Source organism: Achroia grisella, unplaced genomic scaffold (genome assembly GCF_030625045.1).
Source record: "Achroia grisella isolate CSIRO2021 unplaced genomic scaffold, CSIRO_AGI_Agris_v1 utg1419, whole genome shotgun sequence".
Taxonomy (NCBI): Eukaryota; Metazoa; Arthropoda; class Insecta; order Lepidoptera; family Pyralidae; genus Achroia; species Achroia grisella.
Genome location: NW_026712630.1, coordinates 276042 through 289311, shown reverse-complemented (window position 1 = coordinate 289311; position 13270 = coordinate 276042).

The following is a 13270-nucleotide window of genomic DNA, read 5'->3' as shown; positions in this document are numbered from 1 at the left end:
AAAAAAGAAAATAACCACAAAGAAAATATTTACTACCAAGTACTCTACAATACATAGATATACGTTTTTTTTTAAGTTTAATAACCTCGCTTAGCTAGTACCTTTTTTTCACTTTTTTTTTTGAGAAATTTGTACACAAAATGTGATAATAAAAAAAATATTTAGCACCAAGTACTCTACAATACATAGATCTTATACATTTTTTTATAATTTATCGGCAAGTTTAATAACGTCACTTGCTAGTACCTTTTTTTCTAATTTTTGTTTTGAGAAATTTGTACACAAAATGTGATAATAAAAAAAATATTTAGCATCAAGTACTCTACAAAACATAGATCTTATACATTTTTTTATAATTTACCGTCAAGTTTAATAACGTCACTTGCTAGTACCTTTTTATCTAATTTTTATTTTGAGAAATTTGTACACAAAATGAGATAATAAAAAAAATATTGAGCATCAAGTACTCTACAAATCATAGATCTTATACATTTTTTTTTAATTTACCGGCAAGTTTAATAACCTCGCTTAGCTAGTACCTTTCCTTCTATTTATTTTTTTTTGGAGAATTATGTACACAAAATCTGATAATAATAAAATAATTTAGCACCAAGTACTCTACAATACATAGATATTTTACGTTTTTTAATAACGTCGCTTAACTAGTACCTTTTTTTTCTTAATTATATTTTTTTGGGTTTTTATAAATCAATGCGATGATAACAATCCTATCGTACCTATATATAAGCTAATACTTAAGTGATAATCCGGGACAATAGACAAGATATTCCTTTGAGACAATCGGAGTAGTTTTACGCAGTTGGACCTAATCTCTTGGAAGGTATTGGCCAGCATCCTGCTTGATGATGTAAGTTCGAACAATCGGTTGGTAATATCAATAACTTGATTGTAATGATTCTATGAATGAAATCTTGATTGAATGATTGAACGAATGTATTGTAGATACGAATTTTTAACACTAAACATTTACTCTGGAATAAAATAGAATAGAAAATTATTTATTCAAATAAACTTAATTTAAGCACGAATAGTCATCGTTATAATTTTTATAATGAAAGGAAAAATGAAAGAAGGAAATGAAAGGCTTTGGCCTGGCTTTGGATATCTAAGGTCAACAACGTGCACGTGACACCCCTGGTCTATAGTCTATGGTAACTGTTTACGATGGTAAACAGTTATGAGATGAGCGGTAGGCTTGTTTTTTTTTATACTACGATGGTGGCAATGGCAATGACAATCAAGCATATGTTATTGTAAATAGCGCCATCTAGTATTTATGGACGGAACTAAGTTGTTTGTCATAAGATAACCGTTACCCTCGCTTCTACTACACTGACTTCGGTCTATCAATACGGAGGTCGGTGGTTGAATAATTCTCTTTCGTTGAATAAGCCGCGGCATTCAGTCGACGAGCACAGAACGTGTCGGTTGTATTTCGGATACTAAAGTGAATTGTAATAGAGACGGGTTTATCCCGGACTTAGTTGGGCCTGGAGGGAAGCTGCAAGTAGTGAAGGTGAGTATTAATGCATTCTAAAAGGGCCTTTTAAACCTATACCCGTGTCACAAGTCACGGGCGCTACTTGGGGTTTCTCTTCCGGTGGCCGGCATAAGGGCCTAGGTCGTCAAATTAAAAAATCATTTATTCAAGTGGGACATTTTAGCCGCTTATGAACGTCAAATTTTTACATTATAATTTTATTTTTTCCCTGACCATCATAATTAGTGGTTCTTATACAATTAGAAAAAAAACTTCACAAGAATCGACCATCTTTTTTTAAATCACAACACACACAATGATATAAGCACAAGACACAAAAATATTGTCTAAATTCGAGATTAACCTTGAGCAGCGTGCACGGCAGTTGATTGTACAAATCAGAGAGTTTTCGAAGTGAATAGATGCACAATTGCACTTGCAGTGACGCGACAGAGGCACCACTTTACAGGTACATACTTACCCGCTAAATTACAAATATACAAAGCTTGACTACAAATACAACAGACCAGCGAAATACCTATGTATAAAAATATATGGAAAACAAAACGCTTAACTCTACCATCGGAAGTAAGGCAGTGTGGTGAACCACTAGACCACTGCGACCGTCAATATATTTTAATACAGACTCTTATGATTATGACACCCAGGTAAAATTCCATGTTAACTGTAAAGTTAGATCATCATTTCAGGATACAAAACGAAGGTGACCGTTCCACTTGTAAATGCCACTGAAATTATGCAAATGGAGTTGAAACTTGTTCGTGAAACTTTACCTCTCGAGTTTCATCGGTTCCGTAAGAAAAAAAAACGGAATTTTAAACAGGGTTACCGCGTTCGACCGGCTTCTGAAATTGCAGTTAAAGTTGTGAGCGGTCCGTACTTACGATTTAACTCAGTATTTTAATAACTTACGGAGTGTGAAAATTATATATAGACGCTGTTTATTTGTTCTCTAAAAGAGCACGTTTAAATTTTATTACTTGCAGCTCACTTAGCTGAGTGGCGGAGCCCTTCCCAGGTTTTGCAGTCACGAACTGTAACAAGTATGTATTATATAAAGTGCATTATAATCCACTCGCAAATATAGTAATATTAGTTGTGTCCGCGACTTTATCCACGTGGAATAAGAAAAAAACCTAGAATATATAAAAAAAAATTAAGGTTGTCAGGAATAAATCACTACTTAGCGATAAGGGCACTCGTTACTTCTACAATATATGTAGTTATTATAGGTATTATATTGTATTATAGGTATGTATATTATTATTATTATTATATATTATTTATTATAGGTATTATATTGTATTAGCGGTACGCGACTTCGTTCGCGAGGAATTTAACTTTATTTTCTAAAATAAAGTTATTTTTTTTATATAAAATTAGACTAAGTTACTTCTTATTACATCACACTATCTGCCAAAAAAAAGTCTCGTCAAAATTGGTCATCATTTCAGAGATTAGCCGGAACAAACAGACAGACAGAAAAAAACTGTAAAAAATGTTATTTCGGTGTATGTACCGTATTTATATTCATATGCTTGTAATAAAAAACGGTTATTTCAATATTACAAACAGACACTCCAATTTTATTTATATGTATAGGTTTATGTTTTTTTTTTCTAGATTTGGTATACATATGAATTTATGTAATAATAATAATCTCAGGACAATTCACACAGTGCCATCTAGACCCAAGTTAAGCTAGCTAAAGCTTGTATTATGGGTACTAGATAACTGATACATATACATAGATATTTTTTTTTTGTAAATACATACATGTTATACATAGAAGACACCCAGACCGATACAAACAATCATACTCATGAATACAAATGTGTGTGCCGTGCGAGGAATCGAACCCGCGACCATCGGTCGTAAAACGGTGTGCTAGACCGCTAGCCCACCGAGGTCGTTATATTGTTATTTTCTTTCTGTGAGAGCAACAATAATAATATACATAGAATTCATATATATATCATCATATATATATATATATAAATGATATAATGTAATTTTCGTGGAAAAACAATATCCGGATACCGAAAAAGAAAAAAGATAAATGGAACAAAAAAGAAAAGAAGTTGCAAGGTCCGATTTAAGAAAGTATGGAGTAATTTAAACATAATATTTTTATATGGAGACACAATTACGTTTCCCTACAAAGATAATATAACGTTATACTTATTGTACGTAATGTAGTTTAACGTATATTTTTAGGGAAATGGTTTTATTTACATAACTACCACGTAAATGTTTGTAAACTATAATGCGTAAACCAGGCCTATGCACGACAAGTATCTGCAGATTCTGCCAAACTGAACAGGAAACGCCGCTTCACATCCTATGTGGTTGTAGCCCACTCATGCATAAACGAAATATCTCCTTTGGAAAGTTTACACTCTTTCCCGAGGAGATAAAAACGATCGCTCCTAAGAATATCCTTCAATTCTTGTCCCTGATGGGTCTAGGGAGCGAACTCTGAAAAGGGCGAGCACAATAGATCTATGTAGGTCGCAGTGCTTACAGGTGCTACACATCTGACAATAGCCCAAACAACCCAATAAAAAAAAAATTATAATGAGCCGCTTACTAACTTCTCATTTTGCCTTATGGTTGACTGGTAGAGAACGCCCTTAGGTGTTAAGTTCGCCATATGTACATTTATATATTATATTTGTGCATTAAAATTTAAATAAATAAATAAGGAGAGGAGCTAAGGATCAATGACAATCGGGTTATTATTATTAACTAGCTGTACCCGCGATTTCGTCCGCTACGAATTTTATTTTTCTAAAATAAAAGTAGCCTAAGTTACTCCTTATTACATAAGCTATCTGCGAAAAAAAGTCCCGTCAAAATCGGTCCAGCCATTTCAGAGGTTAGCCGGAACAAACAGGCAGACAGAGAGAGAACAATTGTAAAAAATATTATTTTGATGTATGTACCGTATTTATATGCATGTAGTAAAAAACGGTTATTTCAGTATTACAAACAGACACTCCAATTTTATTTATATGTATAGATGTATAGAATATGTATCGTACCTGTTATTAAACAATCTCAATTCTAACGGATCAAAATTGAAGTGTTTGCGATTTTGTTGCAATCTTTAAATGGTTTATACATATTGCAATTGTAAGTTACAAAACTTATTACATTAAGCATTATTCACATATTCATAGTATTAATTAATAATACTGTTTATTTAAAACAACAGCATTAGAGTAGTTCGAAAAAAAACTATTACGATATTAAAACCTTTTTGTTGTCACTTGCAGTTCCCTGGTGTTGCGGGTGCTCATGGGTGGAGGTAATCACTTACCTGAGTTTCAGTTTTCTTCAGTTAGTTCTTCTCATATCGAAATCATATCGAACTGACGGATTGTAACGGATAAACCTATATGAATAAAGATATTTTGAATTTGAATATATATATATATATATATTATTGACGCCCTCGGTGGTCTAGCGGTCTAGCACACCGCTATACGTCCGATGGTCGCGGGTTCGATTCCTTGCACGGCACAAACATTTGTATTCATGATTATAATTGTTTGTATCGGTCTGGGTGTTTTCTATGTATAACATGTATGTATTTACGAAAAAAAAATTATCTATGTATCTGTATCAGTTATCTAGTACCCATTACACAAGCTTTAGCTAGCTTAACTTGGGACTAGATGGCGCTGTGTGAATTGTCCTGGGATTATTATTATTATTATTATATGGACGGTAAGGAAAAAATAAAATTATAATGTAAAAATTTGACGTTCATAAGCGGCTAAAATGTCCTACAAAAATAAATGATTTTTGAATTTGAATTTGAATGTATACCGCCGGATAAATTATCATAAATATAATATAAAGTAAGTATATATATATACATACTTACTTTATAATAATTTATCCGGCGTGTTTCTAATAATATAAAGTTTTATTTGAGCAAACAACATATTTGTAAATAAATTCCCTAACGAGTTTTCGACTATCATACAAGTTGGACGAAGTTATACAAAGTTGGACGTTACCAACATGAAGTTGGACAATATTCAAAGTAAAAAAGTTTGTAACTTTTACAATGAGAATATTTTTATATTCTCACACCCTCTTGTATAGGTAATACTTGTATCTTCAGTTGAGCTGCAAGTTGGAGCGACTTAGGCGCAAAATACGATTTAGGCTGAATAGATAACACTATCTATCTAATAATTGAAATCCAATTCAAAAATCATTTATTTACGACATATTAGCCGCTTATGAACGTAAAATTTGTTTCGTAAAATTTTTTACAATATTTTTTTTTTCCCTACCGTCCAGTTCAGTATATGGATCCAATTGAGAAGAACTGGCAAGAAACTTAATTGAATATTTTATTTTATTTTTTAAAATAGATATAATATGCTTCATTTGCATTATACAATGATAGAAAATGGGTACAATTAATAAAAAAATAAACGATTCAATATCTCTGGACAATAAACACAGCGCCATCTAGTCCCACGGTACGTAGAGCTTGTGTTATGGGTACTAGACAACTGATATAAATACTTAGATAATTATTAACTTAGATAGACATATATTCAAAATGCTTAATCTTTGTTAATGTAAATATAATTAAAACAATATTTATTTAAAAGACCAACACACAAGTTTCTACCTAGACCCGTCAGGGGCAAGAATTGAAGGATATTCTTAGCAGCGATGGTTTTTATCTCCTCGGGAAAGAGTGTAAACTTTCCAAAGGAGATATTTCGTTTATGCATGAGTGGGCTACAACCACAGGATGTGTAGTGGCGTTTTCTCTTCAGTTTGGCAAATCTTCATGAACACAAATGTTTGCAGCGTACAAGTAGCAGAGCATTTATCTGGTACTAGCTTCTCGCCCCGGCTTCGCACGTACATGTATTATACATATAAACCTTCCTCTTGAATCACTATATCTATTTAAAAAAACCATTTCAAAATGCGTTGCGTCGTTTTAAAGAATTAAGCATATATAGGGACGGACAGACAGCGACAGAGACTTTGTTTTATACTATGTAACTAGCTACTCGCCCTGGTTTTGCACGGGTATTATATATATAAACCTTCCTCTTGAATCACTACATCTATTTAAAAAGCCGTTTCAAAATCCGTTGCGTCGTTTTAAAGAATTAAGCATACATAGGGACGGACAGACTGCGACAGAGACTTTGTTTTATACTATGTAACTACCTACTCGCCCCAGTTTTGCACGGGTGTACATGTATTATACATATAAACCTTCCTCTTGAATCACTCCATCTATTAAAAAAACCGTTTCAAAATCCGTTGCGTAGTTTTAAAGAATTAAGCATATATAGGGACGGACAGACAGCGACAGCGACTTTGTTTTGTACTATGTAATGCAGTATCGTAATTTGACAGGTCCAACTCCGTTATGTCCCTCATCAGTCAGCCAGTTAGTGGCCTGCCTCATCCTCTTTTTACATTATATACATCGAAAGACACTTCTGGTGGTTTTCGAGTTTTTTTTACAAAATACGATCAAACTTAAGTCTTAAATATAGACTTAGATGGTGTCTAAAATACAAGAGAATATCAAGTGTGTTCTGGACAGTAAATAGCCTCAAGTCATGTGAAGCTGTTAAGTGGGTGGTTGTCTTTAACGAGTTGCGTTGTCGGTCAAGGAGTTCGAATCTGCCATGTTGATTCTCGCTTGAATCGGAGTTTCGTGTTTGTACAACGTAATTATTGTTAGTACAACCATGTAATATTATATTATCTGTGGTACAACTACAGATAATATACAATTATATGTACTACTTGCTGTATCCGCGACTTTGTCCTCGTGGAATTTAACAAAAAAGTTAATTAGAGATTTTTTCTAAAATATAAGTAGCCTACGTTACTCCTTATCACATCAGCTACCTGCCAATAAAAGTCCCGTCAAAATCGGAACAGCCATTTCAGAGATTAATCGGTACAAACGGACAGACAGACAAAAATTGTATAAAATATTATTTTGGTATATGTACCGTATTTATCTTCAGACTAGCTTTTGCCCGCGGCTTCGCTAGTGTTAATTTATCCCCTTAGGGGTGGAATTTATCAAAATCTTAGGGGATGCCTACGTCATAGTAGCTTTATGCATGCAAAGTCTCAGCCCGATCGGTTTAAAATTGACAAAGTTTCATACAAACTTTCATCCCCTATTTTATCCCCTTGGGGGTAATCAAAATCCTTTCTTAGCGGATGCCTACGCCATAATATCTACCTGCATGACAAATTTCAGCCTAATCCGTCCAGTAGTTTGGGCTGTGCGTTGATAGATCATTATGTCAGTCACCTTTGAGTTACACCGGGTGTAAGGGACAGGTTGGCAAAAACTGAAACTGTGAATTCCGACCATTATTCTGAACTGAAACCAGTGGAAATTCTTTCCGGAAATTTTATAATATATTTTCTTCTTTTATCTTTTAAAATCATGTGAACTATGATCATCATCATCATTATCATCATCTGCTTCATCGTTATTCCATTTATTGATTATATGAACTATGATATTATGTAATAATGTTAAGAAATAATAATATTTTATAACGAAATAATATAAAATACCATAAAGCATCAATGTAATTCGATCCGCGTTGATCAGTTCTGAACTGACGTGTCACCGCGATACTTCTCGTTGTAAAATCAATCAATTGCACGGCGTCAAAACTAAGAATCGTTAATTTATCTTAATTTAATATGGATAATATCTATTTAAAACCTGTTAGCTATTTTATATTATAAGGGAGGTGATTGTGAGGCAAATGATAGGTACGACATTTGAGTGTATACTGACTCGTTTATGATAATAATCAATCCTTATATACTACTTACTAAATGCACACATCCATACAATATAACGGTATTTAAACCACAGAGAATTATTATATTAATACGTAAATCAAAAACCCTCAAAAAAATCAAAAAGCTAATATCAATTCGTATATTATTTATTTTTAATTTTATGTAGGTAGATTAATTATTAAATTAAGTGTAGGGTAAACTGTTTCATGTGTCTTTAGATGTGTCATATTCTTTTGTCTGCCATTAAACACCGTTAAGCTAACACATATTTCATTCCTCTCCGCTTATTAGAATATTCCAGTATTTCTCATAGACTAACATACATAAGAAATAATAATAAAATATGTAAAATAAAATTGTCTCTATGGTCACGGCACTGACGACGGCAATCTGTCACGGTAGCGCCGATAGACCACCCTCTTCGGCCAGTAGTCCTCCTTCATGAAGGTGGGCAGCATATTGGTGGGGACCAGGGCCACGAACGCTTTGAAGCTGGCGTTGTGGCTCGATTCCAACTGCGTCACCCTCAATGTCAGGTTGCTTTTAGTCCGGATGTAGTCAACAATGTCCTGTTCCTTGGTAGCGTAGTGTAGGCGGGATAGGTACATTGCCGTGGTCGGTGTTGCGGCACGTAACAAGAAGTTGGGCCCTGTCAGTGCTGTGCCACAATGGTTTCGATTGACCCTCTTTGTGCGCCTCTTCTTTTGTACCGTGACATTTATTTTACATTTCACATTTAATTTAAAATCATTTCGCATTCGGTCATCAAGGAAGCCGCATTCATTTCAATCATTAATCAGTTATATTTTAGGTTTCAAATACATTTTAATCAAGTTTCTATCAGATTATTTATCAGTTTTACCTAACAGAACCTTTATAGTTTCGGTACAACCCGAACAACCCCATTTTGTACCTTTTTATGAAAATTGTGCGGATGAAGAAGTATAAAATTTCGCACACTTATAGTTTATATGGAGAATGATAATAGTCTTAATTCATAATAATAATAATAATAATAACCTCAGGACAATTCACACAGCGCCATCTAGACCCAAGTTAAGCTAGCTAAAGCTTGTGTTATAGGTACTAGACAACTGATACAAATACATAGATTTTTTTTTCGTAAATACATACATATTATACATAGAAAACACCCAGACCGATACAAACAATCATACTTATGAATACAAATGTTTGTGCTGTGCGAGGAATCGAACCCGCGACCATCGGTAGTAAGGCGGTGTGCTAAACCGCTAGACCACCGAGGCCGTCCGTTAATTATACATAATGAATACATTAAATCAATAAAATTCCACACATTACTATCTACTTGACACATATGGCTTTTTTTCTTCGATTAGCAACACCAACGACAGTTGTCATATAGACAGATGGCAATTGTAAGTAGCTATGACGTGGTCTAGTGTTTTGAGTAGTCATGCTCACTAAAATGTCCAGACTTGTGGCGGCGTGGTGGGCCGGGTCATTAGGCTACTTAAAATATGGTCGAGCGCAGTGATGGCTGGCTCATCCGTCATACTCGTAAACGGGGGCTGCTTGTAGGGACTTGTCTGCTCTAATCACTATGACTGATTTCCTCTTATTAATTGTTTGACCAGTTGGTTATATATTCAATATTTTTTCTATTTGAGTATTTAATTGAATTAGTGCTAATTGGTGGTTTGTATTCACACACTTAAACTTAAAAATGTAAAGTTATAATAAAATTATTTAAAAGAGCAACACACAAGTTTCTTGCTCGTTCTTCTTGTGATGAGACAGCTTTCCGATTGAGCAGTAGATTAAAAAAATGTAATGACTATTCAAAAGTGCTTTAATGTAAGTTTATTTGAATAAATGATTTCTTTTCTATTCTATTCATACACGCTTTTGTTTATTGTTAAATATATATATCAAAACAAACATCCAAACATTTGCCAACCAAACCTGTAACCTGTGAAAAGAAAACCGTCATCATAAAAAAAATTTACAATAATAATTAATTGTGTAGGTATAAAATATATAGAAATATAATAATAATAATGATCTTTATCTGTCTCAAGCAAAAACTAATAGAGATGTGTAAACTCGACTTAACTCGAGTTGCGCATAATTCGAGTTAACTCGTGTTGAATTCTGCCAACTCGAGTTTGAAGTATTCAACTGATAAATGAATGAATCAAGTGGAAGAGCGTGAGCATGAATCTGTCATCGAACCGACAATGATATGAAATTTTCCGATCATTTCATATCATACAATTTTCACTCGTCACAAATATTTCAATATTGATTTGAGGTTGTTATCATTTTTTTTCGCGTATACGTCCGATTATGTTATCATTACAATGATTATGCGTTCTATAAGTCCTTCCGTGGCTTTAAAGTGTCATTTCTACTCACCCCCTACAGTTCGGTGAAGCTTTCAAGGCTAGCTGCGTCCAAAAACATTAGAATTGTTCGAAAAGTTGAAAAAAAATTCAGGTAACTAGAGTCATGTTTATTACGAGTTAGCACATCTCTAAAAACTAATACAATTGATGCTCATACAATAATAAAATTTAAAAGTAATGAAGGAGACAAAACGGTTTATAACTCAGTGGGGGCAGTGAGTCCACCCTGTCTGTTATTCTGATTATATGTACCTACATATAATCAGGTATGTATATACTATTTGAAAATGTCTGTCCGCAAGACAGTGGTCCGCGTTATTCGCTGATCTCACATCAGAGATGGCGACGTGAGCTCTCGAACTGACGGTATCTGATACCGACGGTTGTCTGCAGCTCATCTGATAACCGCTCAACTAGGCACGTTCACACTGCCCGGAAAGGGGCGACACATTATATTGTTTTAGTTGTGAAAAGTTTACAAACAAATGGACAGACAGATATTATTTACATTTTATAATATTAAAATGGATAATTCATACTTAATCTACATATTGACCAATAGCTAGGATTGGTTCACAAAATTGGTATTAATTTTTTAATTTGTCTGTAGCTTGTCTGATGAGACACTTGTATTGGTATGTTCAAAATCCGTTCAGTAGTTTTTGCGTGAAAGAGTAACAGAAATCCTTACTGTCGCATTTATACGTAAAATTTTTAGGATTAGGATTAAGATGTAGGTATGTATGCGCTATTTGAAATTGTCTGTCCACAAGACTGTGGACCGCATTATTCGGTCAATGTTCTCTGGTATGAGGTGGCGACGTGAGCTCTCGAACTGACGGTATCTGATACCGACGCTTGTCTGCAGCTCATCTGATAAACGTTCAACTAGGCACGTTCACACTGCCCGGAAAGGGGCGACATATTATATTGTTGTGTTGTAAATCCATTATAAATTATAATATGTATGACGGTATCAAAATACCAGCTACGTGGCACCCCGTCACTACATAAAATGAGCGGAAACCTATTTGGTACCAAAATAATTCAAATTGTAATTAAAAATCATATTCGTTATTTTGTTGTATAAAATAAACGTATTTTTTTATACTACGATGGTGGCAATCAAGCATACGGCCCTTTTTCTTTCTTTCTTCTTTCTTTCATTAGTATACATTAAATCATTGTATTTCTTTCCTCTGGAATTATCATTATATAGTATTCAATCACTATACACACGACTTTTACATATTAACGAGGTATAAGTTTGAGACATATACTATATTTTTAAGTATAAAAACCAATAATATCAACTAATATCAGCGCTGCAGATTTATCTGTAGCTTTATGCTGAGATTGTAACCTATTTGTACATTTTTTTTCTGTACACCATTTATTATATATTTTTTTAATTGGTGAATAAACAATTTAAGTATCTATTACCTGAGCCCGCGCTTTCATCCGCGTTAAATTTCAATGTAAAATATGATGATATATGATACATAAGCTTTGTTACTGTAAAGTTTCATTCAAATCCGTTCAGTAGTTTTTGCGTGAAAGAGTAACAAATATCCATACTTACAAACTTTCGCGTTTATAATACTACTAGCTATTCGCCCCGGCTACGCATGTATTATACATATAAACCTTTCTCTTGAATCACTCTACCTATTAAAAAAACCGCTTCAAAATACGTTGCGTAGTTTTAAAGGTTTAAGCATACATAGGGACGGACAGACAGCGACAGCGACTTTGTTTTGTATTATGTAATGATTCCGATGCATAAGCTATATAACTGTAAAGTTTCATCCAAATCCGTTCAATAGTTTTTGCGTGAAAAAGTAACAAACATCCATACTGACAAACTTTCGCGTTTATATTACGGTTAAGATTAAGATCTAGGAAAAGGTTTCAATGAAAATAAAATACTTATGAATGTCGTCACGTCCGGTCTATGTGGAATGGACGTTTTTCATGCAAAACTTAAGATACAGGAGTGCTACACATTCTCCGTGCTAGCTACAGTATTCAAATGAAATTGTTTGCATTTTTACAAATGTAGACGAGTTTTCTATGTAACTGCATATAACTGCAACTCTACTGGTATTATGTAGAGGAAGGATTTGGATTTTATTTGCTATAAAAACATAGGGGGGGGGGGGGGGGGGGAGGAACGGGAGGTCGTTATATTATATTGGAGAAAGATTTGATTTTTGTTTGCTATTTATTTATTTATTTATTTAATTCAGGCTACATGGCCCATATTATAAATACCTTATAGACTAACATACATAACAAATAATAATAAATAAATAATATGTAAATAAAATTGTGTCTATTGTCGAATGGCAATCTGCCACGGTAGCGCCGATAGACCACCCCCTTCGGCCAGTAGTCCTCCTTCATGAAGGTGGGCAGCATGTTGGTGGGGACCAGGGCCACGAACGCTTTGAAGCTCGCGTTGTGGCTCGATTCCAACTGCGTCACCCTCAATGTCAGGTTGCTTTTAGTCCGGATGTAG